The sequence below is a fragment of the Pteropus alecto genome, unplaced genomic scaffold (assembly GCF_000325575.1).
Source record: "Pteropus alecto unplaced genomic scaffold, ASM32557v1 scaffold7, whole genome shotgun sequence".
NCBI lineage: Eukaryota > Metazoa > Chordata > Mammalia > Chiroptera > Pteropodidae > Pteropus > Pteropus alecto.
This window is the reverse complement of record NW_006494614.1, coordinates 7704805-7717766: the sequence shown is the minus strand read 5'-3', so window position 1 is coordinate 7717766 and position 12962 is coordinate 7704805.

Genomic DNA, 12962 nt, shown 5'->3' with positions numbered 1-12962 from the left:
CTAAAATATTAAGAAAGAGAATGGAAGAGGAGATAACAGCAGGTAAGTTGTGTGAAAGGAACATTGGAAGATAGCAGTATATATGCACTCGACAGATGACAAAAATTGGCACGTCAGACTCTAGTGGAGAAAGTTAAGCAGAAGCGGATCCCTGCTCCAGAAGAGGCTCAGGAATTTGTGGTGCCAGGTACTTTGAACCCAACTGCTTATCAATAGAAGAGTTGATATTCTCCCATAAATGAAATCAGCAGCAAGTAAAATGAAGTACCTATAATGACAGATAGATATGAATACATTTTAGTAATATATAAATGGAAGAAAGGAATACAAGAAGATTATGTAGAGCTTGACATTCTTTACAAAGTTAAAATAAACTTAAATAATATACATATGTTTATATGTATTTCATGAGTTAACAAATCACGGTCTGAAGACTAAATCTACCTATTTTTGTATAGTTGTCCCTTGAGCTAATAATGGCTTCTACACACTTAAATTGTTGACAAACATATTTCAGTATCCATAATACATATTTATTTGAACATGGTCAAGCTCATTAGTTTATACTTTATCTATGGCTGCATTTGCACTACAATAGCAGAGTGAGTAGTTGGGACAGGAATCATATGTCTCACAAAGCTGTCTCGGTCTTTTATAGGAAAAATATGTCAAACTCTGATATGTATATACATAGATATACACTTATATATGCATATATATAAACATATTAAACTTACAATGACTAAAATAAACATAAATATGAATATATTTATAATTACATGTGCATATATTTAAATGTTAAATGTAAGCATTTTTTATAAACATATAGACACATATACACATGTATTATAAATGTATATATTTATAAGATCTGTAAATAATTATAAACATACGAATCAGGAGAGTAGTTACCTTAGGTGAAGAGTTACTAGGATATGGGTTGAGGGAGCGCCAACCCATATCTAATAAGTTAGATATAAGTTACTGTCAAAGGTTTGTTTTTTATGTTTGTGTGCTTATTAAAAATAGACAAAAGAAAGAGAGAATGAGAAAAGACCCATGCATAGACCAAAGATGAAGATGTTTCATAAATGAAGGAATATGATTAATTTAATTTTGTGCTCCTGACATCCATTACATTTTTAAAACTTATCTTTATAATTAGCTATTAACTGTCTTGATATCCTTGCCTATGTCATATAACCTGAAATTTTCTCCTCCCATCCAAGAAAAAGACTGAAATCTTACATTTTGGAGAAATGGAATAAAAAGTATCAGGTATAGATAAAGGTAGGGGAAAGGAACCAAATTAAAAGTGGGAGAAAAAAGGAACTACTCTTATTTTTTACTCATTTATCAAATTTTTTTTTCCCTCCAAACATTGAATTATTAATTACTCTCTGGTAAAAACTGACTAGCACCCCACACTCAACAACAACAAAAACCCTGTAGATACTGACACTTGATGGTGAGGGTAGTATATTAATTTTCTGTTCTTGTATAAAAAGGTACCAAGAACTTAGCAGCTTTAAACAACAAAAATTCAATAAAATGGTATAACCACTGTGTAAAACAGTAAGATGGTTCCCCCAAAAATCTAAACATAGAATTACTATAAGATCTTTTAAATTCACTTTTGGCTATATACCAAAAGTAGTGAAAGCAGTGACTTAAATAGATATTGCACACTCATGTTCATAGCAACATTATTCATGATGGGAAGGAGATTCTTTTGTTTTATTAACTGTCAGTTATAGATCGCTCTCAGCCTTTCTACATGATTCATTTTATCTCAGCAACTCCCCCTCATGCTTTAAATTTCTCTGGCCTCTTTCTTTGTCACCAGCTTGAGAAATTATTCTGATTTTAAAGGGCTCGTATGATTAGTTAGATCCACCTAGATTAGGGGACCCCAACCCCTGGACCATAGACTGGTACTGGTCTGTGACCTATTAGGAACCGGACTGCACAGCAAGAAGTGAGCAGTGGGAGAGCAAGTGACACTTCATCTGTATTTGCAGCTGCTCCTCAGATCTAGTATCATCACCTCAGCTCCACCTCAGATGATCAGGCATTAGATTCTCATAGGAGCAATGGTCCCTGGTGCCAAAAAGTTTGGGGACCACTGACCTAGATGATCTCCCCATTTTAAGGTAATGGGTTTTAACCTTAATGTTATCTATAAAATTGCTTTTGCTGTGTTGTACCATAAGTACAGGAGTAACACCAGGAAGTAGAGATCATGGAGGCTACTTTATAATTCTGCCTACCATAAGATTGCACCTTGCAAAGAAAAGATTATTTCTCTTTCTTATTTTTCTACTCGAGCTTATCAGTGGACAAGCCCTCACACATACATAGCACTTCCAATTGTGTCACGGAAGATTTAAGGGAAAAAAAAGAAATAAGACAAAAAAGTTTACATGCATTTTAGAATACAAAGGCAGTAAACAAAACAAACAAAAAAATCTCATAAAATATTTAACATAGATGAGATTCTTAAAAGCATAACTGGAACATTAATTGTGCAATATATTTTGGCTACTATTAAAATTACTATTCTGTTATATCTATGAAATAAAAACATAATACCTTAAAAAAGAGACATTCATAGACCAACAAAGAATTATTGATTATATATATGTCTATATATACACACACATCTAAGAAAACACACATGTAGATATGAAATAGATATATGCATATCTAACTTAGAAATACACAAACATATATATATATATTTTAAAAAGTTGGAATTCTAAAAAAGCTGAGGAAAATTACCTAAAAGTATAAAAGAAAACCAAGAAGAAAAAACAGAATTTTATAAATAAAGACAAGATTTTCAGTCAATATGGCAGAGAAGGTAAATGTTCTTCTTGCCTCCTCTCACAACCACATTAAAATTACAACTAAACTACAGCAAATCATCATTGAGAATCATCTGAAGTTTAGCCTGAACAGAGGTCTTACAACTAAGGACATACTGAAGAAGCTCCCTTGAGACTGGTAATGAAAAATTGGGAGCGTTATCTCAGCTGTGGAGGATACCCAGGAGTAGCTAGGGGTACCAGCCCCACACCAGGCTGCTGAGCCCACAGTGCTGGGAAGAGAAGGCCCCACAACTTCTGGCTGTGAAAATCAGCGAAGATTGCAGCTGAGTGAAACAGACAACAGCCAAAATCCCAGGCATTTCAACTAAACTCAAGGATCTTGTGCTTAAAGAGGATATTATGAACTTGATCTCAAAAACAGGAGAAGTAAAAGCTAAAATAAATGAATGGGACTGCATCAAACTCAAAAGCTTCTGCTCAGCAAAAGAAATCGTCAGCAAGGTAAAGAGACAACCATCCAAATGGGAAAATATATTTGCAAGCAATGCTTTCGATAAGGGCCTAATATCCAAAATATACAAAGAACTCATACAACTCAATAACAACGAAAAAGCAAATGATCCAATCAAAAAATGGGCAGAGGATCTGAACAGGCACTTCTCCTTAGAGGACATACAAATGGCCCAAAAATATATGAAAAGATGCTCAACATCGCTAGCTATTAGAGAAATGCAAATCAAAACCACAATGAGATACCATCTCACACCTGTTAGAATAGCTATAATCAACAGGACAAGTAATAAATGTTGGAGAGGATGTGGAGAAAAAGGAACCCTCATACACTGCTTGTGGGACTGTAAATTGGTACAGCCACTATGGAAAACAGTATAGAGGTTCCTCAAAAAACTGAGAATTGATTATCCATATGATCCAGCAATTCCTTTACTGGATATTTACCCCAAAGACTTGAAAACTCATATCCTAAAAGATATTTGTACACCGATGTTCATAGCAGTATTATTTACAGTGGCCAGGTCATGGAAGCAACTGAAGTGTCCTACGATAGATGATTAGGTAAAGGAACTATGATCCATATATACAATGGAATATTACTCAGCCATAGGAAGAGATGAAATACTGTTATTTGCAACATGGATGGACCTTGAGATAATCATGCTAAGCTAAATAAGCCAGACAGAAAAAGTTGAAAATCACATGATATCACTTATATCAGGGGGAGGGCTGGAGGAGCAGCTTTCTCTCAGATAGAAGGGCTGATAGAAGCCATTGTTGCTTTTTTGAGTCCTCCCCTCTCTCTGCATACAGCGACAGATGGTCTCCATATCTGAGTCTCCATCGACCTAGCTAACATCATCTTGTCTTGGTAATTCCATGAGTCCCTGCCGCGCCCAACTTGCAGGCCCACATAAACTGCTTACAATGGCTTTTCCATACAGATGACCTGTTTTGGCTCATGCTGCAGACTTTACTAAAATCTTTCAAAGGTTCACAAAACTTAAAGAAGCAACATATGGCCTTGGCATGCTCTGTACTTCTTGCTGCTGCTATTGTTAGCCTCAATTCATGGCTTGTCCTCTTTAGGCACATTCAAGCTGAGCTCAGGTGCCAGCCATCTGCAGATTGCCTGGTGGTTCATGCCAGGCGGCACCGGGGAGGGTACAGGTGCAGCTGAACTTGGCCTGCAGAGGCCCCTCCAGGACGAACCGGCCTGCATGCACAGTGACCAGCTTTGGTCTGAGCTGGAGCACCACCCAGGGCCACATCCAAGGATGACACACCCAAGGGGCAGGCAGGGTAGGCACCAGAGCTCTGCTAAAGTGAATCCTGCTCCATAAGGTCAGCCCCTGTACCATAGCTCTTCCACTGTAGTCAATGATCAGTCCTCACAACCAGTCAGCCCGAAGGGTTCTCTCATTTACATGCAAACAACAACCAAGGCTCAACTACAACAGAAAGGCACACACAACCCATACAAGAGACACACCCAGAGCACCCAGCTCTAGTGACCAGAGAGACTGTACCACTGGGCTCCACGGGACACCTACTAGATAAGGCCACTCTACTAAGACCAGGGGACATAGCAGCCCTACCTAAAAAAACAACCAAACAAACAAACAAAAAAACAGGAGGCAGCCAAGATGAGGAGACAAAGAAACATGTCTCAAATGAAAGAATACAACAAAGCTCCAGAAAAAGAACTCAACAAAATGGAGACAAGCAATTTACTAGATGCAGAGTTCAAGACACTGGTTATAAAAATGCTCAATGAATTTAGGGGAAGAGTGGATGAACTCAATGAGAATTTTAACAAAGAGATAGAAAATATAAAAAGAACCGGTCCAACATGAAGAATACAATAACCAAAATGAAGAATACCTTAGAGGGAATCAACAGTAGGTTAGATGAAGCAGAGAACTGAATCAGTGATATAGAAGCTAAGGTAGCAGAAAACAATCAGAACAGCAACAAGAAAAAAGAATCCACAAAGTGAAGATTGACAGAAAACTTCCCTAACCTGGAGAAGGAAATATACTTACAACTCCAGGAAGCTCAGAGAGTTCCAAATAAGATGAACCCAAAGAGGCCCACAGCAAGACACATCATAATTAAAATGCCAAAAGTTAAATTCAAAGAGAGAATCTTAAAAGCAGCAAGAGAAAAGCAATTAGTTACCTACAAAAGAGCTCCCATAAGACTGTTGGCCAATTTCTCAAAAGAAACTTTGCAGGACAGAAGAGATTGGCTAGAAATATTCAAAATGCTGAAAAGCAAGGACCTACAATCAAGATTACTCTACCAAGTAAAGCTATGATTTAAAATTGAAGAACACACATAGAGCTTCCCAGATAAGAAAAAGTTAAAGGAATTTATTAACTGAAGCCAGTATTACAGGAAATATTAGAAAAACTTCTTTAAGATGAAGACAAAGAAAAAAAAAACATAAAAAATATGAACAAGAAAATGGAAATAACTACTTGTCTATCAATGATTACTTTGAATGTAAATGGATTAGGTACTCTAATTAAAAGATAAGGTGGATGAATGGATAAGAAAACAAGCCCCTTATATATGCTGCTTCATTTCAAATCCAAATATACTCACAGACTGAAAGCAAAGGAATAGAAAAAGATATTTTTATCAAAATAGAAACAAAAAAGCTGGGGTAGCAATACTTATACCAGAAAAAATAGACTTAAAAACAAAGGCTATAACAAGAGACTAAGAAAGATCCAGTAATCCCACTGCTGGATATTTTTTCAAAGAAACTCAAACACTACTCAAAGGGACACATGAGTTCTTATGTTCATTACAGCATTATTTACGATAGTCAAGATATGGAGGCAACCTGGTTGTCCATGAATGGATGAATGGATAAAGAAGAGGTGGTGCATATATACAATGGAATATTTCTCAGCCATAAGAAGAATGAAATTTTGCCATCTGAAAGAACATAGATGGACCTAGACGGTATTATGCTGAGTGGAGTAAATTAGACCGAGAAAAACAAATACTGTATGATTTCACTTACATGTGGAATCTAAAGAACAATATAAACATAAAAAACAGAAATTCAGAGATACAGAGAACATTTTGATGATTGCCAGATAGGAAGAGGGTTCAGGGCTGGGTGAAAAAGAGAAGAGATTAAGAAGTACAAATGAGTAGTTACAAAATAGTCATGGAGATATAAAGTATAGCATAAAGAATATAGCCAATAATGTTGTTATAATGTGATAGATGGGTACTAGATTTATTGATGTGATCATTTCATAAGTTATATAAATGTCTATTCACTATGTTGTACATTTGAAACTAGTATAATATCATATGGCAGTTGTAACTGAAAAATAAAAAAAATTATTAAAAAACATGTAATAACACATCTTCACATTCAAATCAAAATATCATGTTCATCTCTATAGTATTCTGAAAATATGTTCTGTAGAGTCAGAAGATCTGGTTTTAAGTAACTAATTGAAGCAAATAGGGTAATCTCCCTGAATTGTGGTTTCTGCATTTGTCAAGTTGGACTAGTACTATTAATTTACATAATTATTGTGTAGAAAAATGTTAATTTGTGTAAAGGAAATAATATAGGCCTATATCAATAAGGGTATATTTTATGCTGGCAAAGATTAGAAAGTTGAGAAGGCTAAAAGACAACCTCTCTGGCACTTTGAAGAAAATCAGCAGGCAATAGAGCATCATGAGTATATTGCAGCCCATTCTAGGTAAGTATCACAAAATACAGAATGACCACTTAATGATTCATTGAGGATACTATCTCAACATTCAGGAAAAAAGTAATAACATCCGTCCTACAGAAACTTCAAACTATTACTTATTTAAATAAAAACAAGTTACGAGATACAATATTGAACTAGCAGGAAAATGGAATGGGTAACATATCACATCTTTTGCTTCTCTATTTTTATAAAATGTAGGCATTTTATGCTTCCAGAATTTTTTCACCATGCTCTAAAGTATTTTAGAGTGGAATAGATGTGCATTGAAATTTAATGCTGAAATATAGACAGTGATCTGGTCACAACAAACCAAACTTACAACAATTCTGCAACAGGAAACATCATCAGTTTATAGCGTACATTATATTTATATATTGTAGTGTTTGTTGGCCAAGTGACTTTCCAGAACACTGAACAAGAGACATACATGCTAACAATCTTTAACTAAATAATTTATATTAAAAGAGTACATAATAATTCATTTTTTAAAATTTAGTATATTTTTTCAATTTATATAATTTCATATACAAAAATTTTTCCTTTAAAAAGCATAAAAACCACTAGAAAAGACAAGGTTTTTATTAAACTTTAAGTCATGTTATTAGACTAAAATATTTTAAGCTCTGTTACAGAATGAACATGTATCTTAAAAAACAGATACGTGTAACATCATCTTTATTTTTAAAGTTTACATGGTACGTCTACAATAGTTGTGTATACATAACAAATTAATTAATCAGATTATCCACATCTGTATATTGAATTAGTTTTCCTGAGTGCTTGTTTATAGTCTCCAGTTCCATTGTTAAAACTTTGTTGAAATTTAATTCATTACTCTTAATATTGTAGCATTCTCCTTATAATTTATTTACAGCTGACTTATCTTGCAAATTAATTCAAATGGCCAAGTGTGATCCTTTACTTATCATTAATCAATCAACTTTCTATATATCCAGAACCTTCCAGATGTGCTTGTTTAAGCCTCATTTATACCTACTGACCAGGAATAATGTGTTTATGTACCAACTGGAGCATTAGTATATAATTATTAATGATACCTCTACTTACTATTGCTTTAGACTTATCTTCTGAAGGTTTTAATAATTTTTAACGGTATATTTATGGAATTTAGAAAAAACAAACAAACTTCCTCCGTGAAGGATTTTCATTTCAAATTTACCTACCAAGATCATTAAGTTATTGGATAAAACATTTCCTTTGGTACTTGTTTCCGGGAACCATATCTAAACTGTTCCTATGTGGCATACAACTTATGTACAGTCATCTATTAGATGACGTATCAGGCTAGATGACCCCCAAGATCTTCCCAGTTCAAAATATTTGATACTCAGTCTGGGAGCAAGCACCAGAGATGAGTGGCACAGAAACTTCTCTAACTCTAAAGGCTTGAACACCTATTTCATCTTTCTCTTCTTCTCTGACCCTTGTTATTACAAACACTGATAAATATCCAGAGATAGTTTCTCACTTTGGCATCTCAAATGATAGAGGGAATCATTTGATAAGACAAATGGCTATTAGAAAAAGAAAAGGAAGATGTCAAGTAGACAATCTACTTCTTCTCCCTAAGTGGTATAGCATCAGGGGAAGAACGAAGTGGTAAGTAAATGCCACTGGCAGCATTATGATATTTCAACCTTCTTGTGTTTTACTTTGCTTCACTGATATCTGCATGTAATATCTCAAATTCTCAGCCTCACAAAATAATGTTTCATAAAGGGAAAATAAAAGTAAAAATAATTAGAACTTGAAACCTGAAATTACGTAAAATCAGCTATGCAGATTGTAAGATAAAGTGCCATTCTAGCATAAAAAATAAATTCTATTTTTGTCTGTAATAATGGAAAAAAATTAGGAAAAGTATCAACAAGGTAGAAATATAAGGAAACTGTGAGCATCAACTCTAGCAACCACCCCTTTTCCATATTACTGTGTGCTCCCTTAAATATTTTTATGACCCCATCCTCAGTCATTGCCCCTTCTCCATAACTGTTTACATAAGTAATTTGCATACACAGAATTTCTCTCTCTCTCTCTCTCTCTCTCTCTCTCTCTCTCTCTTCCCTCTCAGCCCCTCCCTTCATAACCACTTAACCACTTAGGGATGATTCATTGGCAGTATCCTACTCTTCTTAAATCACTATTCATCTGGGATGAATGACCTGATCCTTCTCTCACTATAATTAGTAATCTATTGCTTTCTCATTCTTTCAGAAAATGTATTTCTGTGCTAATGTGCCAAAGAGGCTGAGGTTTTCTCTGAAATATTTCAGAAAATATTTAGACTAAGCATTTTTCTAAAAAAAGTTGATCAATATTACCCCAATCTTTTGTGTATATTATAGCCACTGTCACCACCAATATACAGATGTACATTCCCTTTCATAAAATTTGTATTTATCTCTTGAAAGCTTTAAATATTTACTAAAAAATTTTATACTTTAAATATTTACTAGAAAATTTTACTGCAAAATTTCTCCCTCTATGTTTGTTTTTTGTTTTTTGTTTTTGTTTTGTTTTGTTTTGTTTTACAAAGGGAGAATTGGAAGAGAGAAAAACATGACTGTTTTCTAGTTCACAATGTATAAAGGAAGTGAGAAATTTTGATGGAAAGTATTAAAGTAGTCGATGGTGAAAATAACATATATAGGCCAAACCCTAAGAAACCAGAAGTTGGGGGGGGGGAGCAAGACTAACTAGAAACCTATCCTCATAGCTTCTGCCGCTTACTGCTACCCTTTTGCTTCCACATTCTTTTTCTTTCTGCTGCCAGTGCCATACCAGATGGAGCTACCACTTTTCTTATGGATTAGAACTACATCAGCCCTTCTCCAAATTCCTCCATTATGGGGGATAAAGATGAGGACTGAATAGTAATGCATAAGGAATTTTCATACTCTGTATCGGAAAGTCAGTAGAGAAAAATATTTTCCCAGAATCTCAAGTTAGACTTTCTGATTCATAATCCTGCAGAAACATCATGATCTGTACTAGATGATCCATGTAGTGTCATTCATTTAGAACTATCCTTCAGTTATACTTGTATGTAGGCGTATTTAGACTGCCCTGAGATCCAAACTCCATATTTTTCTTCTGGGTTCCAAACAATTAATGTCCAAATGACTTTTGAGAATCCAATCTATTGACAAATTTGGGGCTACTTTTACCTGTATTCATTATAGGTTTATCAAGAAGACTAATGAAGTAGTATATTTGGAAGAACTTTGAGAATCTACTTAAGAAAGCATTACAAAAGTGCAAAGTATTGAAAAGAAGCAATGGAAGAAAATGTGCTGGCTCAGGATATAATTGGCAACAAAGAGAAGGCCACATTTCTTGCAGCTGGGCAGAAAATGTGGTGAGGCAATACTGAGCCAGGTGAAAGGAAAAAGGATTTAGGTTTATTGGAGGAGGATGACAAGTGCCAGTGACTTGGAAAGAAGTGGAAAGCAGATTTGACTGTTTGGGGAACATTCTTCCAGTGTACTTGATGAGCTTTCCAGATTGTCAACTGGACATTCACCCTAAATATTCCAAGTGCCAATTCCTTGCCCTTAAATTTCAATAGACATATGTTTTTAAAGGGTGTTCAAGTGGATATTTATATCTGGATGTGTGCATATGTAATCATTTACAAAAGCTAAAATGAGAATCATCATTAAAATATCCAAAAACATGCAGAGTTCACAAAGAAAACACCGTTCAGAGAAGCAAAGAAACATTACTCTTAATAACACTGAAGATTTTGATTAAGTAATTTAAATTAAATTTTCTTACTAATTAAAATTATATTCAATGAGTTTTTTTCTTAGAGACTTTTTAAAAAGTTTTATTTGTTTAAAGCTGGTAACATAAGTTGATAATTGAAATTTTATCTGCACCTTTATTTTTTTTGATTGATAATAATATATCAACCACCACAATACTCAAAGTATCAAAGAAGGATATGGTCTTTAGTCAGTAAATACAGATGAGATGAATTTTCTTAGGAAATATAAAACATGAAATAAATGTGGACTTTTGGTAAAAATGGTATAATGTATAGATATATTTGTTTGTTTATTTAATTTGTATTTATATTAAATAATAGTACAGAACATTTTAAAACTCCATTTTATATTATTACATAAAAAATTTCATTTCCAAAATTTAAGGCATGTAGGGAAGTGGAAATATTCCTCTTTGAGCCCACTATTCTCTGGCTCCCATAGAATTTGTAGCACTCTGCTACATAGCAGCACAGCTGTCATTCTAAAGTATAATTCCAAGGGAAATTTCTTTTATTTCTGTCCTGGGCTGGATGATCTTTCTTGATTCCATGTTTTCCTCTTTGTTTTGATTTTCCCCTGATGCTGATGAAACAAAACTTTTGTAACCCTCTGAAGAAAGATGTATAAAATATTCAAAATTTAAGCATTTGCATGCACAAAACAGTCTTTTTGCCATCACTTTTTTTTTATATTTTAGCATAATGTAGAATTTTAAGTTGTTGTTTTTTTTTTCAGAAACTTGAAAGCAAAATTCCATTTTCTTTCAGATTTCAGTATTATATCTCATAATTCTGATGCTATTCTGATTCCCAAATCTTTGCTGGCCTATTTTTTCTCCTCTGGAAAGTTTCATCATCTTCTCTGTATTCCTGGAATTTTGAATATTTTTAAATTGAGTATCTTAATGGATGTTTTAAAATTCTATTATGTCAGTTATAATATGGTGTTTTCTTTCTATGTATAAACTAATGCTCTACTGAAATGGATAATAACCATACATTATTTCTTTGATAATTTCTCCCTTTTTGTTTTCTCTATTCTCTATTTCTGGATTCCTATTAAAATGTACATCCTGGATAGTTTCTTGAATGTCTGTCTGTCTGTCTGTCTGTCTGTCTGTCTGTCTCTATTTATCTACACACATATACATACATATGTAATTTTTTTTCTTTATTTTCAGATTACAGTTGGCATACAATATTATATTAGTTTCAGGTGTATAACAGAGTGATTAGACATTTATATAACTTACAAAATGATCAACCTGATAAATCTAATACCCATCTGACACCATACATAATTATTACAATATGATTGACTATATTCCTTATGCTATTCTTTATATTACCGTGACTATTTTGTAATCACTCATTTGTATTTCTTAATCCCCTCTCCTTTTTGCCCATCTCCCCACTGACCTTACCATCTGGCAAACATCAAAACCTTCTCTATATCTCTGAGTTTGTTTCTGTTTTGTTTGTTTATTTTGTTCTTTAGACTCCACATTTAGTGAAATCATATGGCATTTGTTTTTTTCTGCATGATTTACTCCACTCAGCATGATATCCTCTAGGTCCATCCATGTTGTTTCAAATGGCAAGATTTTATTCTTCTTATGACTTCCATTGTATATATACATCACCTCTTTTTTACCCATTCATCCATTGATGGACACTCAGGTTACCTCTATATCTTGGCAATTGTAAATAATGCTGTAATGAACATATGAATGGACTTGTCCCTTCAAAGTAGTACTTTGAGTTTCTTCAGATAAATACCCAGAAGTGGGATTACTGAGTTCTTCTTTGTCTCTTATTATAGCCTCTGTTTTAAAGTCTATTTTGTCTGGTATAAGTATTGTTACCGCAGATTTTTTTTTCATTTTTGTTTTCATGAAATATATTTTTCTATCCTTTTGCTTTCAGTCTGTATGTATCTTCTGATTCAAAGTGAGTCTCTCGTAGGCAACATATGTAAGGGTCTTGTTTTCTTATCTATTCAGCCACCCTATCTTTTGATTGGAGCACTTAATCCTTTTACATTCAAAGTAATCATTGATAGACAAGCAGTTA